The 18,034-nt window shown below is 38.7% G+C and overlaps 1 pseudogene; it reads left to right on the top strand.

Moving 5' to 3' along the window:
- The first annotated feature begins 13,339 nt into the window (after window positions 1-13,339).
- LOC104666507 lies at window positions 13,340-17,396 on the top strand (annotated as a pseudogene).
- Window positions 17,397-18,034: the final 638 nt, after the last annotated feature.

Genomic DNA, 18,034 nt, shown 5'->3' on the forward strand with positions numbered 1-18,034 from the left:
TCTGCGCTTGGTGAGTACCCCTAGCCTGAAGTTCCAGGAGTGATCTCAATTCCTGGATGCAGTAGCAACATGCAGGCACCAAGCACAGCTTCCCCATCCTCGGAGGGAAAGCACTCATGGAGTGTGGGCAGCCTGTGGCCCAAGAACTCAAGCAGCTGTGTATTTACAAGAATGGCAGTGAGGTCAAAACTGGGAAAATGAAGTTGTCTTTTCTTTGGAGAGACTAGATAGTCTTGTTTGGGCAATCCCAAAATATAGAGGCCAAGACCTATATTTATTCAACGATCGATCCTCAAAGCTTAGTCAGAATTTGAGGAGAATTTGGGTGAGGGGCAGGCACTGAAGCAGCAAAGCACACACAGCCATGAGGGGGATCATATGGTGAGGACATTTTGCTACAACCTGAGGGGGTGTGGGTTCACATCAAGAATGTAAGCAATGAACTGTTAGGGAGTGAAGAGACTGAGATGATGTCACTAGTTATGCTCTGGGATATGAGGTCAGCAGGACAGGAATGCTGTCAGCTTCTCTCATTTGCTTATTCATCTTTATAATGCTGTCAGTTTCTCTCATTTGCTTATTCATCTTTATTTGATCCTTCAGGGAGTTACAGTGGTCCCAGGTAGGTGTTGAGTTGATCACTTCAACAATTTTCCAGTAAGACTTATAAAAAACCTAAGAGGTGTGTGGTGTTGTTGTGTAAAACACATACAGACACATGCAATGGACCAGGAGAGAAGAGACCTTGGCTCTTGTTCTGAGTGGGCAGAGTCCTTCAGACAAGTCACTTCATCATTCAGTGTCCTCAAATGCAAAATGAGAAGATAATTTTGAATAATTCTTCAACATTAAAATGGAATAATTCTGTGAAAAACACTGTGAACATTTCCATGCTATTTTGAACTATCACACTTAATTACTAATACTATTGTTATTTAAATTGAACAACTTATATTGCAGAATTATTTAGGTGATGTTTATCTAGAGATAACTATACACTACATAATGAAGGTATATATGTACTCTATATAAATGCATTTTCCCATTTAGGAAATATAGAAAGAAGACTCTTTTTTGGGGGTGTACCATTAACAGCTTTAAATATTTTCTTTGTTTATATTTATCCAAATAAATGTGGTATTTTGTTTTATGATGCTTTCATTAGAATTTGAGCAGGGAAAACCAGAGTGTAGACAGCAAAGGTAGAGGTGATGCTATGTGAATGCATGCTGCTAACCAAGGTAAAATCCATTTTCTTACTGAATGGCCTCCATGGTCAGGGTTGAGAAGAGAGGAATGAGATTTGAATAGGCAAAGCTCGGGAGGTCTTCTTAAAATTGTTCCCTCTTCAATTGATTAAAGATTCCTGTATACTGGAGACTCTCCTTTGGGAAAGAGTTAAGCATATAATGCATTGTATTACTAATATTCATACCTAGAGGTGATCTGTTAGGGAGTTAACTGGGGAGGGAATCAGATGAGGCAGAAGAGACAATAATGGAAAAGAAACAGAGGAGCAGCCAGCAGAGGTCAGTCTTTTAAGGGCCTTTTTTTCTTTATTATTATTCTTTAAGTTCAAGAGTACATGTTCACAACTTGCAGGTTTGTTACATATATATACATGTGCCATGTCGGTGTGCTGCACCCTTTAACTCGTCATTTACATTAGGTATATCTCCTAATGCTATCCCTCCCCCCTCCCCCCAACCTACGACAGGCCCCAGTGTGTGGTGTTCCCCACCCTGTGTCCAAATGTTCTCATTGTTCAATTCCCACCTATGAGTGAGAACATGCAGTGTTTGGTGTTCTGTCTTTGCTATAGTTTGCTCAGAATGATTGTTTCCAGCTTCATCCATGTCCCTACAAAGGACATGAACCCATCCATTTTTATGGTTGCATAGTATTCCATGGTGTATATGTGCCACATTTTCTTAATCCAGTCTGTCATTGATGGACATTTGGGTTGGTTCCAAGTCTTTGCTATTGTGAATAGTGCCACAGTAAACATATTTGTGCATGTCTCTTTATAGCAGCATGATTTATTAATCCTTTGGGTATATACCCAGTAATGGGATGGTTGGGTCAAATGGTATTTCTAGTTCTACATCCTTGAGGAATCGTCACACTGTCTTCCACAATGGTTGAAGTAGTTTACAATCCCATTAACAGTGTAAAAGTGTTCCTATTTCTCCACATCCTCTCCAGAACCTGTTGTTTCCTGACTTTTTAATGATGACAATTCTAACTGGTGTGAGATGGTGTCTCATTGTGGTTTTGATCTGCATTTATCTGACGGCAAGTGATGATGAACATTTTTTCATGTGTCTGTTGGCTGCATAAATGTCTTCTTTTGAGAAGTGTCTGTTCATATCCTTTGCCTACTTTTTGATGGGGTTTGTTTTTTTCTTGTAAATTTATTTGAGTTCTTTGTAGGTTCTGGATATTAGCCCTTTGTCAGATGAGTAGATCGCAAAAATTTTCTCCCATTTTGTAGGTTGCCTGTTCACTCTAATGGTAGTTTCTTTTGCTGTACAGAAGCTCTTTAATTTAGTTAGATCCCATTTGTCAATTTTGGCTTTTGTTGCCATTGCTTTTGGTGTTTTAGACATGAAGTCCTTGCCCATGCCTATGTCCTGAATGGTATTGCCTAGGTTTTCTTCTAGGATTTTTTTTTTTTTTTTTGGAATTATACTTTAAGTTCTAGGGTGCATGTGCACAACGTGCAGGTTTGTTACATATTTATGCTTGTGCCATATTGGTGTGCTGCACCCATCAACTTGTCAGCACCCAACTTCTAGAGTTTCTTCTAGGGTTTTTATGGTTTTAGGTCTAACATTTAAGTCTCTAATCCATCTTGAATTAATTTTGCTATAAGGTGTAAGGAAGGGATCCAGTTTCAGCTTTCTACTTATGGCTAGCCAGTTTTCCCAGCACCATTTATTAAATAGGGAATCCTTTCCCCATTTCTTGTTTTCATCAGGTTTGTCAAAGATCAGATGGTTGTAGGTGTGTGGTATTATTTCTGAGGGCTCTGTTCTGTTCCATTGGTCTGTATCTCTGTTTTCATACCAGTACCATGCTGTTTTGGTTACTGTAGCCCTGTAGTACAGTTTGAAGTCAGGTAGCATGATGCCTCCAGCTTTGCTCTTTTGGCTTAGGTCTGCCTTGGCAATGTGGGCTCTTTTTTGGTTCCATATGAAGTTTAAAGTAGTTTTTTTCAATTCTGTGAAGAAAGTCATTGGTAACTTGATGGGGATGACATTGAATCTATAAATAACCTTGGGCAGTATGGCCGTTTTCACAATATTGATTCTTCCTATCCATGAGCATGGAATGTTCTTCCATTTTTTTGTGTCCTCTTTTATTTCATTGAGCAGTGGTTTGTAGTTCTCCTTTAAGAGGTCCTTCACATCCCTTGTAAGTTGGAGTCCTAGGTATTTTATTATCTTTGAAGCAATTGTAAATGGGAGTTCACTCATGATTTGGCTCTCTGTCTGTTATTGGTGTATAAGAATGTTTGTGACTTTTGTACATTGATTTTGTATCCTAAGACCTTGCTGAAGTTGCTTATCAGCTTAAGGAGATTTTGGGTGGAAACAATGGGGTTTTCTAAATATACAATCATGTCATCTGCAAACAGGTACAATTTGACTTCCTCTTTTCCTAAATGAATACCCTTGATTTCTTTCTCTTGCCTGATTGCCCTAGCCAGAACTTCCAACACTGTGTTGAATAGGAGTGGTGAGAGAGGGCATCCCTGTCTTGTGCCGGTTTTCAAGGGGAATGCTTCCAGTTTTTTGCCCATTTAGTCTGACATTGGCTGTGGGTTTGTCATAAATAGCTCTTATTATTTTGAGATATGTTCTATCGATACCCAATTTATTGAGAGTTTTTATCATGAAGGATGGTTGAATTTTGTCAAAGGCCTTTTCGACATCTATTGAGATAATCATGTGGTTTTTGTCTTTGGTTCTGTTTATATGCTGGATTACATTTACTGATTTGCGTATGTTGAACCAGCCTTGCATCCCAGGGATGAAGCCCACCTGATCATGGTGGATAAGCTTTTTGATGTGCTGCTGGATCCGGTTTGCCAGTATTTTATTGAGGATTTTTGCATCGATGTTCATCAAGGATATTGGTCTAAAATTCTCTTTTTTGTTGTTGTTGTCTCTCTGGCAGGCTTTAGTATCAGGAAGATTCTGGCCTCACAAAATGAGTTAGAGAGGATTCTCTCTTTTTCAATTGATTGGAATAGTTTCAGAAGGAATGGTACCAGCTCCTCCTTGTACCTCTGTTAGAATTCGGGTGTGAATCCATCTGGTCCTGGACTTTTTTTTGGTTGGTAGGCTATTAATTATTGCCTCAATTTCAGAGGCTGTTATTGGTCTATTCAGGGATTCAACTTCTTGCTGGTTTAGTCTTGGGAGGGTGTGTGTGTCCAGGAATTTATCCATTTCTTCTAGGTTTTCTAGTTTATTTGCATAGAGGTATTTATAGTGTTCCCTAATAGTAGTTTGTATTTCTGTGGGATCAGTGGTGATATCCCCTTTATCATTTTTTATTGCATCTATTTGATTCTTCTCTCTTTTCTTCTTTATTAGTCTTGCTAGCGGTCTATCAATTTTGTTGATCTTTTCAAAAAAACAGCTGCTGGATTCATTGATTTTTTGAAGGGTTTTTTTTTTTGTCTGTATCTCCTTCAGTTCTGCTCTGATCTTAGTTATTTCTTGCCTTCTGCTAGCTTTTAAATGTGTTTATTCTTGCTTCTCCAGTTCTTTTAATTGTGATGTTAGGATGTTGATCTTAGATCTTTCCTGCTTTCTCTTGTGAGCATTTAGTGGTATGAATTTCCCTGTACACACTGCTTTAAATGTGTCCCAGAGATTCTGGCATATTGTGTCTTTGTTCTCATTGGTTTCAAAGAACATCTTTATTTCTGCCTTCATTTCGTTATGTACCAAGTAGTCATTCAGGAGCAGGTTGTTCAGTTTCCATGTAGTTGAGTAGTTTTGAGTGAGTTTCTTAATCCTGAGTTCTAGTTTGATTGCAATGTGGTCTGAGAGACCCACAAAGATATTCCTTGAGAAGAGCAACTCGAAGACACATAATTGTCAGATTCATCAAAGTTGAAATGAAGGAAAAAATGTTAAGGGCAGTCAGAGAGAAAGGTCGGGTTACCCACAAAGGGAAGCCCATCAGACTAACAGTGGATCTCTCAGCAGAATGGATCTCAAGCCAGAAGTGAGTGGGGGCCAATATTCAACATTCTTAAAGAAAAGAATTTTCAACCCAGAATTTCATATCCAGCCAAACTAAGCTTCATAAGTAAAGGAGAAATAAAATCCTTTACAGACAAGCAAATGCTGAGAGATTTTATCACCACCAGGCCTGCCCTACACAAGCTCCTGAAGGAAGCACTAAAAATGGAAAGGAACAATCAGTACCAGCCACTGCAAAAACATGCCAAATTGTAAAGACCATCAATGCTAGGAAGAAACTGCATCAACTAATGAGCAAAATAACCAGCTAACATCATAATGACAGGATCAAATTCACACATAAAAATATTAACCTTTAATGTGAATGGGCTAAATGCTCCAATTAAAATACACAGATGGGCAAATTGGATAAAGAGTCAAGACCCATCAGTGTGCTGTATTAGGAGACCCATCTCACGTGCAGAGACACACATAGGCTCAAAATAAAGGGAGGAAGATCTACCAAGCAAATGGAAAACAAAAAAAAGGCAGGGGTTGCAATCCTAGTCTCTGATAAAACAGACTTTAAACCAGCAAAGATCTAAAGAGACAAAGAAGGCCATTACATAATAGTGAAGGGATCAATTCAGCAAGAAGAGCTAACTATCCTAAATATATATGCACCCAATATAGGAGCACCTAGATTCATAAAGCAAGTCCTTGGAGACCTACAAAGAGACTTAGACTCCTACACAATAATAATGGGAGACTTTAACACTCCACTGTCAACATTAGACAGATCAACAAGACAGAAAGTTAACAAGGATGTCCATGAATTGAACTCAGCTCTAGCACCAAGTGGACCTAATACACATCTACAGAACTCTCCACCCCAAATCAATAGACTATACATTCTTCTCAGCACCACATCACACTTATTCCAAAATTGACCACATAGTTGAAGTAAAGCACTCCTCAGCAAATGTAAAAGAACAGAAATTAGGTGACTTCTTTAGGCTTCCTCAGCACTTCATTGGACATAAAGGATTCTGGGCTCGAGGGAACCCCTCCAGGAAAACCTAGAGTGAAGTGCCTCTATTATCATTCTGTCCTAACATTAGATATAAATTGCCACTGATAAAAATAACTTTACAGGGAAATTGCTCCTGAGGAAGAAATTCATTGTCTAACTGAAGCAAACAATTTCATCTGAATCTGAATAAAAGCAATAATCTTTAACAAAAAGCTTCTGTCAACACTAAACTCATTTTGCTAGTTTCTTAAAGTGTTTAACCTCAGCAATATGTCTTTCATGCTCATTAAAAGGGAAGCTTTGACATGCTTTTGTTTTTGGATGCTTATATCTCTTTATTAATTTCAGTTAAATATCTTACAAGCTGTCATTTTCTTTCAAATGTTAATACTTAAAAAAATGGTGGATATTCTGATAAGCCTCAAAGAATATGTTGTAACAGAGATTTTGACTTTATTATGCACTTCTGTTTATTTCATTACTGATCATTTTACCACTTAGAAGACCAAAGCACTTCACAAACATTAAGAGGAAAACATGATCTATGGGAATATTTCTATTATGAGATAGTCAATTGCAATAATAAGGCTAGTGTATGTTGATGTAACATTTACTGTAAACAAATTATTTGTTTATTATGGCATCCGGTAAAAGAAGTAGAACAGCTATAATCTATTGTTTGTATTACGGATGAGGAAACAGCTTACAAAGCTTATGGACAGTGACCAAGGCATTTAATTAGTAGGGGTGCAAAGAGAATCTAGAACTTATGGCTCCTGATTTGTTTCTCCCTCCCTCCCTCCCCTCTTCTCCCCTTCCCTCCTCCCTCCCTCCCTCCCTCCCTCCCTCCCTCCCTCCCTTCCTTCCTTCCTTCCTTCCTTCCTTCTTTCCTTCCTTCCTTCCTTCCTTCCTTCCTTCCCTCCTCCCGTAGGATCTCACTCTGTTGCCTAGGCTGCAGTGCAGTGGTGTGATCATGGCTCACTGCAGCTTCAACTTCCCAGGCTTAAGTTATCCTCCTGCCTCAGCCTCCCAAATAGCTGGGATCACAGATACATGCAGCCATGCCCAGCTAATTTCTTCTATTTTTTGTAGTAATGAGGTCTCACTATGTGGCCTAGGCTGGTCTTGAACTCCTGGGCTCAAGCAATCCCCCTGTCTTGGCCTCCCAAAGTGCTGGGATTAAGGAGTTAGCCACTGTGCCTGGTCTTCATTTTTTATTTAATCATTCAAATAAATGGAAAATATTAGGGACCATTTTGGACCTGTTGGATTCTCTGTGGTATTTCTTATTTTGTTAACAACCTCTAATAAATAACTAAGAGGAGTCCTCAAAATTGTAGACAGGAATCCTAGTGACAAATTTGAATTCCTTAACCATTTCAACAATTTGAAAGGGTGAAGAAACTGAAGAGAGAGCAAGTGACTTGTGAGGCCTCTCTGGAGAGAGAAACAGAGATTGTAAGACTCCCATCCTCCTAGGGATGTGGGGATGCCACTGCTTCCTTGCCTCAAGCCTGGAGGAGTGGGCTTCCAACAGCTGGACCAGATTGCCCTACGTATCTTCCTTCAGTTCATGACTCAATCCCAAGAGCAAGATAGGAAGAGGTCATCATTTTTGATTACTGAAACCCCTAAAGGACAAAGAATGAACTTGCATTTTTCGAGGACCACATGCATGGAGATACCATGGGAGAGAAGAGCTGATTAAAATCCTGCTTAAGAGACCTGTCCAGTGGGTGAGGGAGTAACAAAAGAGCAAGGACCCTAATGCCCAAGTTAGTAATCTGGGGAGGAGGAGGAAGAGAAAAAAGAAAACCTTCTCCCTTCCCAGTCCCCAGGTTCTAGCCCCAGCTGGATAGGGAGTGAGGGAGTAAGGGTTTTTTTTTAATCTTTCAGTGAACACTGGAGTATTGAATTGGGATGTTTGACTTAAGATTGGAATAAGGATTGGAATATATGGAACTGGGTACTTTTAACTACGGAGTAGAGACTGTGTGTTTGCAACTTAAAAGAATTGGATGTTTTTTGCTGTAGTGAAAACCAAAAATAGGCCAGGAGCAGTGGCTCACACTTATAATCCCAGCACTTTGGGGAGCCGAGGAGGGTGGATCACCTGAGGTCAGGAGTTCAAGACCACCCTGGCCAACATGGTGAAACCCCATCTCTACTAAAAATAAGAAGTAGTTGGGCATAGTGGCTCATGCCTATAGTCCCTTGGGAGGCTGAGGCAGGAGAATCACTTGAACCCGGGAGGCGGAGGTTGCAGGGAGCTGAGATTGCACCACTGCACTCCAGCCTGGGTGATAGAGCAAGACTGTCTCAGAAAAAAAAAAAAAAAAAAGAACCAAAAAGAAAATTCTAAGCCCCCAGCCAACTGATAAACCCTCCCCTCTGCCAAGGGCATTCCAAAGTTAACCCAAAAAACTAGTTCAGGACATAATGGCAAATGAGGGTCAGACATTCCTCAATATACCCTCCTCCTGTTGGAATTCAGGCACAGCTGACCAGCATTAGCATTAAAACAGAGACCTTGAGACTGATTGAACAGACCCCTTAAGTCTGATAAGAAATATTTACAATCTGTTCTCTCTGAAATCAGCTACCTGGAGGCTTCATCTGCATAATAAGAACCCTGTTCTCCAGTACCCCTTATCTTAACCCAGACACTCCCTTTTATTGATCCTAGATCTTTAGGTAATAACTCTTTCAATCAATTGTCAATCAAAAAGATCTTTGAATCCACCTAGGACCTGAAAGCCCCACACACTTCCTGTTGTCCTGTCTCCCTGGGCTGAACCATTGTACATCTTACGTGTATTGATTGATGCGTTATGTCTCCATAAAATGTATAAACCAAGCTGTAACCTGACCAGCTTGGGCACATGTTCTCAGGATCTCCTGGGGCTGTGTCATGGGCCATTGGTCCCTCATATTTGGCTCAGAAATCTCTTCAAATATTTTAGTTTGACTCTTTGTTGACAGTTGTTTAAAAAGAGATACTAAGTTATTGATTTAGTGGATTTCTTTCCAGTTTTATTCTTTTGCTACCATGAACATGATTTTATATTTTGCTTTTGTGTTTTTTTATGATGGAATTATCATAAGTATTTCCATGCTGTTATGTAATCTTCCTGATCATCATTTTAATGGCAGCATTGAGTTCCCTGTATGTGGGCCATAATTTGCTTTCCCATTTCTGTGCTGTTGGATATACAGGCTATTTTAAAGCTTTCAAAAATAGCCTTTTAAAACTATTTTAGTGTTGTTTGTTTGTTTCTTAGGATATGGGTTTACTATCATCAAGAAATTTCTGACAACTCATAAGCATTGTTTATAATTATAGATTGCTCCCTAAATGTAACTGCAACTTCTAGTATTACCAAATGTATAAGAGAACATTTCTATTTTATGCAAGCCAGTTTTGGATGTTATTTTTTTTTAATTTACTAATTTTATAGATTAAAAGTTTAAAAGTTTTTTTTTTTAATTGTACATTTGACTTATACTTCTTTGATAACTAGTGGTGCATGGTGCTTTTCTAATTAATTTTGTACTCTGAAATCATTTCCTGCTTTGTTTATTTATTTAAAGTATTCTTCCTAAATGTGGAATGATTAGGAAAAGACTGAGACTTTAACAGATACATAGTAGGATAACATAAAATAACATAAACAGGTAGCATATCGGGGTAGAATTATAACTATTAAATAAACATGTGAGACAGTGCTGAATCACAGTAGTTATCAAATAAATGCAAATTAGAAGAGGAATGAGGTTTATAAATGTATTACCTCTTTGTTTACTTGCTATTGATTTGAACGCAATCTTTTATTTACCTTTAGTTTCTATTAACTTTTTCATATGCGAGTGCTTTTATTTTTATGGGATTGATTATAGGATTATTTCCTCTTTTTTGTATGGTTGTTTTACTTAGAAACTCAGCCTCCAAAATAAATAATCAGATAACTTTTCTTGAATTTTTTTAATAATAATAATTTTTTTAATTCCTCAGGAATTAAATATGTTGTGTGGTATGAATTGAAATGCACATGGATTCTCTCTTCCCTTTGCTCCTTACCAAATTGTACTAAGGTCATTTAATAGATGATCCTTTTATTATTCTTTAATCTGTGATGCCTTTTTTGGTGGGGGGAGGGTAGGGTCTCCCTCTGTGATCAGGCTGGAGGGCAGTGGCATAATCACAGCTCACTGCAGTCTTGACCTCATGGGCTCAAGCGATCCTCCTGCCTCAGCCTCCTGAGTATCTGGGACAACAGCCACACATCACCATGCCTGGCTAATTTTTGTGTTTTTTGTAGAGATGAGCTTTGCCATGTTGCCCAGGCTGGTCTTGAACTCCTGATCTCAAGTGATCCACCCACCTTGGCCTCCCAAAGTTCTGGGATTATAGGCATGAGCCGCCACTCCTGGCCTGTGAGGCCTCTTTTATCATGTATACAATATCATTTCTTTTTAGTCACCTGAATTGTTGCAATGGTCCGTATGTTTATTTGTAGACAAGTAGGCCACTATTTCAATGACTGTACCTATACAATTTATTTTAAATATATGGCTTTGTTACCAGAAAGGAGCAGGAGAAAAAGGAGATAAGAAAACCTTCTGGATTGGAAAGGGGCTCTGATCCGTACCCCAAGAGAGGGTTGTTGAATCTCATGCAAGAAAGAATTTGGATGAGTCCACAGACTAACGTGAAAGCAAATTTATTAGAGAAGTAAAGAAGCAAAAGAACGGCTACTCCCTAGACAGAGCAGCAGCATGGACTGATCACTGAGTATATTTATGGCAATTTCTTCATTATATGCTAAACAAGTTGTGGATTATTCATGAGTTTTCCAGGAAAGGGATGCGGAGTTCCCAGAACTGAAGGTTCGGCTCTTTTTTAGACCATATTAACATCCGGATGTTGCCATACATTTATAAACTGTCATGGTGCTGGTGGGAGTGTCTTTCAGTATGCGAATACATAATTAGCATATAATGAGCTGCGAGGACTACCAGAGGTCTATTTTATCACCATCTTGGTTTTGGCAGGTTTTGACCAGCTTCTTTACTGTATCCTGTTTTATTAGTGGGGTCCTTATGATCTATATTTTGTGCCAACCTCCTAGCTCATCCTGTGTCTAAGAATGCCTAACATCCTAGGAATGTCGTCCAGAAGGTCTCAGCTTTATTTTACCCAGCCCCTGTTCAGGGTGGAGGTGCTCTGGTTGGAATGCCTTGGAATGCCTCTGGTAGTTTGGCTAGTTATTATCTTTTGAAAAATTTCAAAGATGTTCTCACCTGGTTATTCTTTATTTATTTATTTATTTATTTATTTATTTATTTATTTATTGAGATGGAGTTTTGCTCTTGTTGCTCATGCTAGAGTACAATGGCACAATCTCGGCTCACTGCAACCACTACCTACCAGGTTCAAGCAATTCTCCTGCCCCAGCCTACCCAGTAGCTGGGCTTACAGGCGCCTGCCACCACATCCGGCTGATTTTTGTATTTTTGAAGAGACGGGTTTTCGCCATGTTGGCCAGGCTGGTCTCAGATTCCTGACTTCAAGTGATCTGCCTGCCTCGGACTCCCACAGTGCTGGGGTTACAGGCAAGAGCCACCGTGCTGGGTCTCACCTGGTTATTCTTACAGATTAGTTTAATTCCCTCAATACTCAAAAACTGATTCCATTACAATTTTTATTCTAATTGAACTAAGTCTATAGATTAATGTGAGCAGATTTAAAATCTTGACATTATTGAGAAATATAAAATAATAATGGAAATATATATATGTTAGATATAAACATAAAATAAATGTTTACAGTTTTATCCCTATAGGTCTCTTACTTTTCTCATTGGAATAATTCTTAAATTTTTTTTAAATTTTAAATGGGAATTCTTGAATTTGGTATGTAGAATTAGAACAAATGTTTTCACATGCATTTCTTACTCTTCCACTTTGATGAGCTCCTCTATGAATTCTATTTTTCAGTTAATTGCTTTTCTAGAGCTTTTGCATTATGCCTTCTGCAACTAACAAAAATATTTCCTGTTTCTTTCTATTATGTTTTCATTTATTTTTGATTCATAAATTATGAAATTGATCAGAATTTCTTAAATGTCAGTAGTTTAAAAATAGAGAGAAATCGTATTTGCTTTGCTAGTGATTTAAAGGAAGCAACTGTAGCGTATTCCCCACTAAGTATAATACTGGATGTCGATTTGAAATAAACTCTGAGCCCATCTTTCTTGTCCTTTTTAAAGGGTTTTAAAATATAAATGGGCATAATATTTTATCAAATGCTTTTTACCATCCCATTAAAGGGATAATATAATTTTTCTTATTTATCCTTTTTATGTGACATATTATGTTAATCAAGTTTATAAATGTAATCCACTTTTCATTTCTCAGATGAATATCATTTGGCATAATAAATTGTTGGCTTCTATTCCTGTTGTGCAAAGCAATCATGGACAATGTCACTAGCAAAGCAGACTAGATTTAACACAGGGTTTTGGGGAGGAAATTTACTAGCAGAAAAAAGTAGAGCACAGGCATATTTCCCCAAATCTTATAGACCCACAACTTAGGGAGCATGGATGGCTCATAATGCACAGAGGCTCATGTGTCAGAGGGAAGCGTCTTGCCCTCTGTATTTATGCAGAGGGCCAGGAGCATCTAGGTGTGTATTTAAGAGTGGAAGCTCCCTGGTCTGGAAGGAGCCTTTTTAGAAAGGGAGAACCCTGAAGACACAGTGGCTGGTATCAGCCTGTTCTTCCCTCGAGGCAACTCAAGTCTCCTGAGCCAGCTCTGCTAAATTATCAAAAGGGAGAGGAAATGCACCTCTAGGGATAGGAAGATTTGTCTCTCCTCTGTTCCCTGTTACTTTATTTCCAGTTTGAGTGTCCATATTTGTGGGGAAAAGAAAGAGATCAGACTGTTACTGTGTCTATACAGAAAGAAGTAGATGTAAGAGAATCCATTTTGTTCTGTATTTGAGATGATGTTACTCTGTGACCCTAACCCCAACCTTGTCCTTGCCTGTCTTGTATCTCTCTTCAAACTTGACCTTGGCCTCTCTTCTATCGGTACGTCCAAGATGACAAAGAAAAGAAGGAACAATGGTTGTGACAAAAAGGGCCGTGGCCATGTGCAGCCTATTTGCTGCACTAACTGTGCCCGATGCGTGCCCAAGGACAAAACCATTAAGAAATTCATCATTCGAAACATAGTGGAGGCCGCAGCAGTCAGGGACATTTCTGAAGCGAGCGTCTTCTATGCCTATGTGCTTCCCAAGCTGTAAGTGAAGCTACATTACTGTGTGAGTTGTGCAATTCACAGCAAAGTAGTCAGGAATCAATCTCATGAAGCCCATAAGGACTGAACACCCCCTCCCTGATTTAAACCGGTGGGTGCTGCCCCACATTGGGTGTCAGATGAAGGGGTGGCCTGCCCCTCCACACCTGTGGACTTTTCTTGTTAGGTGGAACGAGAGACTTGAGAAAAGAAATGAGACACAGAGACAAAGTATAGAGAAAGAAAAAGTGGGCCCAGGGGACCGGCGCTCAGCACTCAGAGACCGGTGCCGGCGTGGGTCCTCTGTATGCTTAGCGCAGGAACCCTGGGCCCACTTTTTCTTTCTCTATACTTTGTCTCTGTGTCTCATTTCTTTTCTCAAGTCTCTCGTTCCACGTAACAAGAAACACCCACAGGCGTGGAGGGGCAGGCCACCCCTTCATCTGGTGCCCAATATGGGTGCTTTTCTCTAAGGTGAAGGTACGCTCGAGCATGGTCATTGAGAACAAGTCGATGAGAGACTCCCGAGTATGTCTCCAATCAGCCTTGCAGTAAGCTTGTGAGCTCAGAAGAACCTAGGGTAACAATGGGGCAAGCCTCTTATCACAGCTTTATTGAAATTATCTTAAAAAGAGGGGAAGTTAAAGTCTCTACCAAAAATCTAATTACACTATTTCAAACAATAGAACAGTTTTGCCCATGGTTTCCGGAACAGGGAACTTTAGATCTAAAAGACTGGGAAAAAATTGGCAAAGAATTAAAACAAGCAAGTAGGGAAGGTAAAATCATCCCACTTACAGTATGGAATGATTGGGTCATTATTAAAGTAGCCTTAGAACCGTTTCAAACAGAAGAAGATAGCATTTCAGTTTCTGATGTCCCTGAAAGCTGTGCAGTAGATTGTGAAAAAGAGGCAGGGATAGAATCCCGGAAAGGAACGGAAAGTTCACACTGTAAATGTGTAGCAGACCCGGTAATGGCTCGGTCAACGCAAAATGTTGACGATAATCAATTACAGGAGGTGATATATCCTGAAACATTAAAATTAGAAGAAAAAGGTCCAGAATTAGCAGAGCCATCAGAGTCTAAACCACGATGGCCAACTCCTCTTACAGCAGCTCAGATGCCTGTAACTTTACAACTTCAAATGCAGGTTAAACAAGTACAAACTCCAAAAGAAGATCAAATAGAAAAAGATAGAGTCTCTGTCATTGCCATGACAATCCAAATACAGTGTCCACAATATCAGCCGGTAGAACATAAGACCCAGCCACCAGTAGCCTATCAATACTGGCCACCAGTAGAACTTCAGTATTGGCTGCCCCCAGAAAATCTGTATGGACAGTCAGGAATGTTTCCAGCGCCACAAGGCAGGGCGCCATATCCTCAGCTGCCCTCCATGAGACTTAATCCTACAGCACCGCCTAGTAGACAGGGTAGTGCATTACATAAAATTATTGATGAGGCAAGAAAACAAGGAGATATTGAAGCATGGCAATTCCCAGTAATATTAGAATCAAGACCACCTGGAGAAGGGGCCCAAGAGAGAGAGCCTGCCGTAGCTGAAGCCAGGTATGAGTCCTTCTCTATAAAAATGCTAAAAGAAATGAAAGAGGGAGTAAAACAGTATGGACCCAACTCTCCTAACATGAGAACATTATTAGATTCCATTGCTTATGGACATAGACTCATTCCTTATGATTGGGAGATTCTGGCAAAATCATCACTTTCACCCTCTCAATTTTTACAATTTAAGACTTGGTGGATTGATGGGGCACAAGAACAAGTCTGAAGATATAGGACTCCCAATCCTCCAATTAACATAGACGTAGATCAACTATTAGGAACAGGTCAAAATTGGAGCACTGCTAGTCAACAAGTAATAATGCCAAATGAGGCCATTGAGCAAATTAGGGCTATCTGCGTTAGGGCCTGGGAGAAAATCCAAGACCCAGGAATGGCCTGCCCTTCATTCAATACAATAAGTCAAGGCTCTAAAGAGCCTACCCTGATTTTGTAGCAAGGCTTCAAGATGCTGCTCAAAAGTCAGTTACCAATGAGAATGCCCATAAGGTCATAGTGGAGTTATGGCATATGAAAACGCCAATCCTGATTGTCAATCAGTCATTAAGCCATTAAAAGGAAGGGTCCCGTCAGGATCAGATATAATCTCAGAGTACGTTAAAGCCTGCCATGGAATTGGAGGAGCTATGCATAAAGCTATGCTTATGACTCAAGCAATCACAGGAGATGCTTTAGGAGGACAAGTTAGAACATTTGGGGGAAAATGCTATAATTGTGGTCAAACTGGTCATCTAAAAAAGAATTACCTAGTCTCAAATAAACAAAATGGAGTCTCTTATGTCTACTTCTTTCTGTATAGACACAGTAACAGTCTGATCTCTTTCTTTTCCCCACACATATTCATCTAGAAGATTGAGCTGTACTATTACAGTTTCAAAATTTTCTATGTAGTTCTGTATTTTTTACTGTATTTCCTCTGAAATAATAGTCATTTAATACTATTCCAAGGCTTGGGGGTATTTTCATTTGAACCATTTGATTAATATTGAATTTAACTTTATTATAATTGATTTTCATTCTTTTTCTAGGCCTGACTTGTGTTAATTTTATGCCTCTTTTAGTGAAGCTGTTTCTTTCACTGTGTTCTGTTGCATAGAAAATGTTTTGTGTGGAAGGAACAGAAAGGGATGATCCCTTTCCTCCTCATCATAAGGGTCACAATTCATATCCCTATAACAAAAGAAAGGTTAACAAGAGAAAAGCATAACAAATTTCTCAATGTATATAAGCATGGTAGCCGAACAAAAAATATGAAGCGTCAGAGGATGGCCAGATGATTGAAGCTTAAATAGCTTCTCTTCAAAGGGGAAAGGTAAGTAATGGCTGTAGGCAACTTTAGAGAGACAGTAAATGATTTTAGGAGAGATGAATGGACAGAAATTAGCTTATAAATGAGTCTCTTTGTAAACTGAGTGGGACCAGAGAACAAACAATAGCTTGAGACAAAGTTTATTTGGGTTGTAGGTGTGGTGTTTAATTTTCAGTCTCTGTGATATGAGTTTTAATCTTCTCTGGTTAATGAAATTTTAGAGAAGGGATCGAAGGCAATTGTGTTCTTCTTTGGCAGGTCCGGTTTCTAAGTAGATAAGGGCACTTCAGAGAACAGTCTCATCCTATGTTTTGGGAGAGACAGAAGATTGAGAGACAGGAAGGAAGAGGGGGAAGGTCAGAGAGACCTTGAGACAGCTGCTTTAGTACAGCATGTCAAAGTGACAGATTTGGGGATATTATTTCTGAACCCCAACAGTATTTTCTTATCATTTGTAATAATTTGGAAAATGGATACTTTGATTTTAATTTGATTGTTGGCAACTTTAGCAATTTTCATAGATTAATTTGTATATGTTAGCTGTTATAAAAACAAAAAATGACAACTTTGAACTCCATGGAAACCTAAGTATAATATTTTTGTGCTTTTTTTATTCCTATCTGATATATTTTTAATCTGGGGTTGCAAACTCTGCTATTTTTCTTAAAAAGTATTCTTTTTACAAAACATATTTTGTCATTCACATCCTATGTTAGTTACCATAGTTACATCAGTTATTGAGACCCAGCAGCGTCAATCTTTTTCCCAATAATGCTTAGTGATTTTTGAAGATTTTTCTTGCTTGTTTCTGTATTTATAGCTAGTTCTTTTCTATCACAACTTCTCAATGATAAAGTTTTAAATGTGATTCATTTTTGTTTTCCAGTGGACTTATTAATATCTTTAATCTTGTTTTCTTCTTTAGGAATACTGGAGTATTTCAGTTTTTGTTTTTCCAAAACTCTGAAGCTCTGCCATTCTGCTCTAAAACATGAGTGCTAAATTGGCTGGTGATTATATTTTTGAGTCATCACCTTCTTCAATTTTCACTGCCAAACTCAAAAGACATATTTCTATATTGTTTATGGCAGACAAAAGAACAAAAAAATTGAATTCTTCCTGATTGTAAGTTAATTATTGGAAGATTACTTGTTTTTCAGTTTAGGTTTCAGGATCACTTTGATTTTGTTGGATATAAAATTCAAAATTAGTGGAAAATACATTGGTTGTTAAATTTGCCATGACACAGTGAGACATCTTAGTTTCCATTGGTATCAGGTCCTTTTTCTAATCTAAAAAGATCTTTTCTAAAAATTGACTTTTGATCCATTTTTCTCCTTCTTTGGAGTTGACCATTACTTGTAAGTTGGCTCTCTGTCATTTACCCTTTATGTATATTATCTTCTCTTACCATTGTGTGTCTTCATTCTAAATTGTAGAATTACATCTCAGGTTATCTTTTTATGCTTAAAAATTTATTGTTCTGCTGTGTTGTATCTGCCATTTTGTGCTGCAATGCAGAATTTATTTCAGTTTCTAAATTTAAAAAAACACTGATTTGACCTCTTCTTATTTTTGCCTATTTGCTAAGAGCCTGGCTTTATA

This window comes from Rhinopithecus roxellana, chromosome 18 (assembly GCF_007565055.1).
Source record: "Rhinopithecus roxellana isolate Shanxi Qingling chromosome 18, ASM756505v1, whole genome shotgun sequence".
In the NCBI taxonomy this organism is placed as follows: Eukaryota; Metazoa; Chordata; class Mammalia; order Primates; family Cercopithecidae; genus Rhinopithecus; species Rhinopithecus roxellana.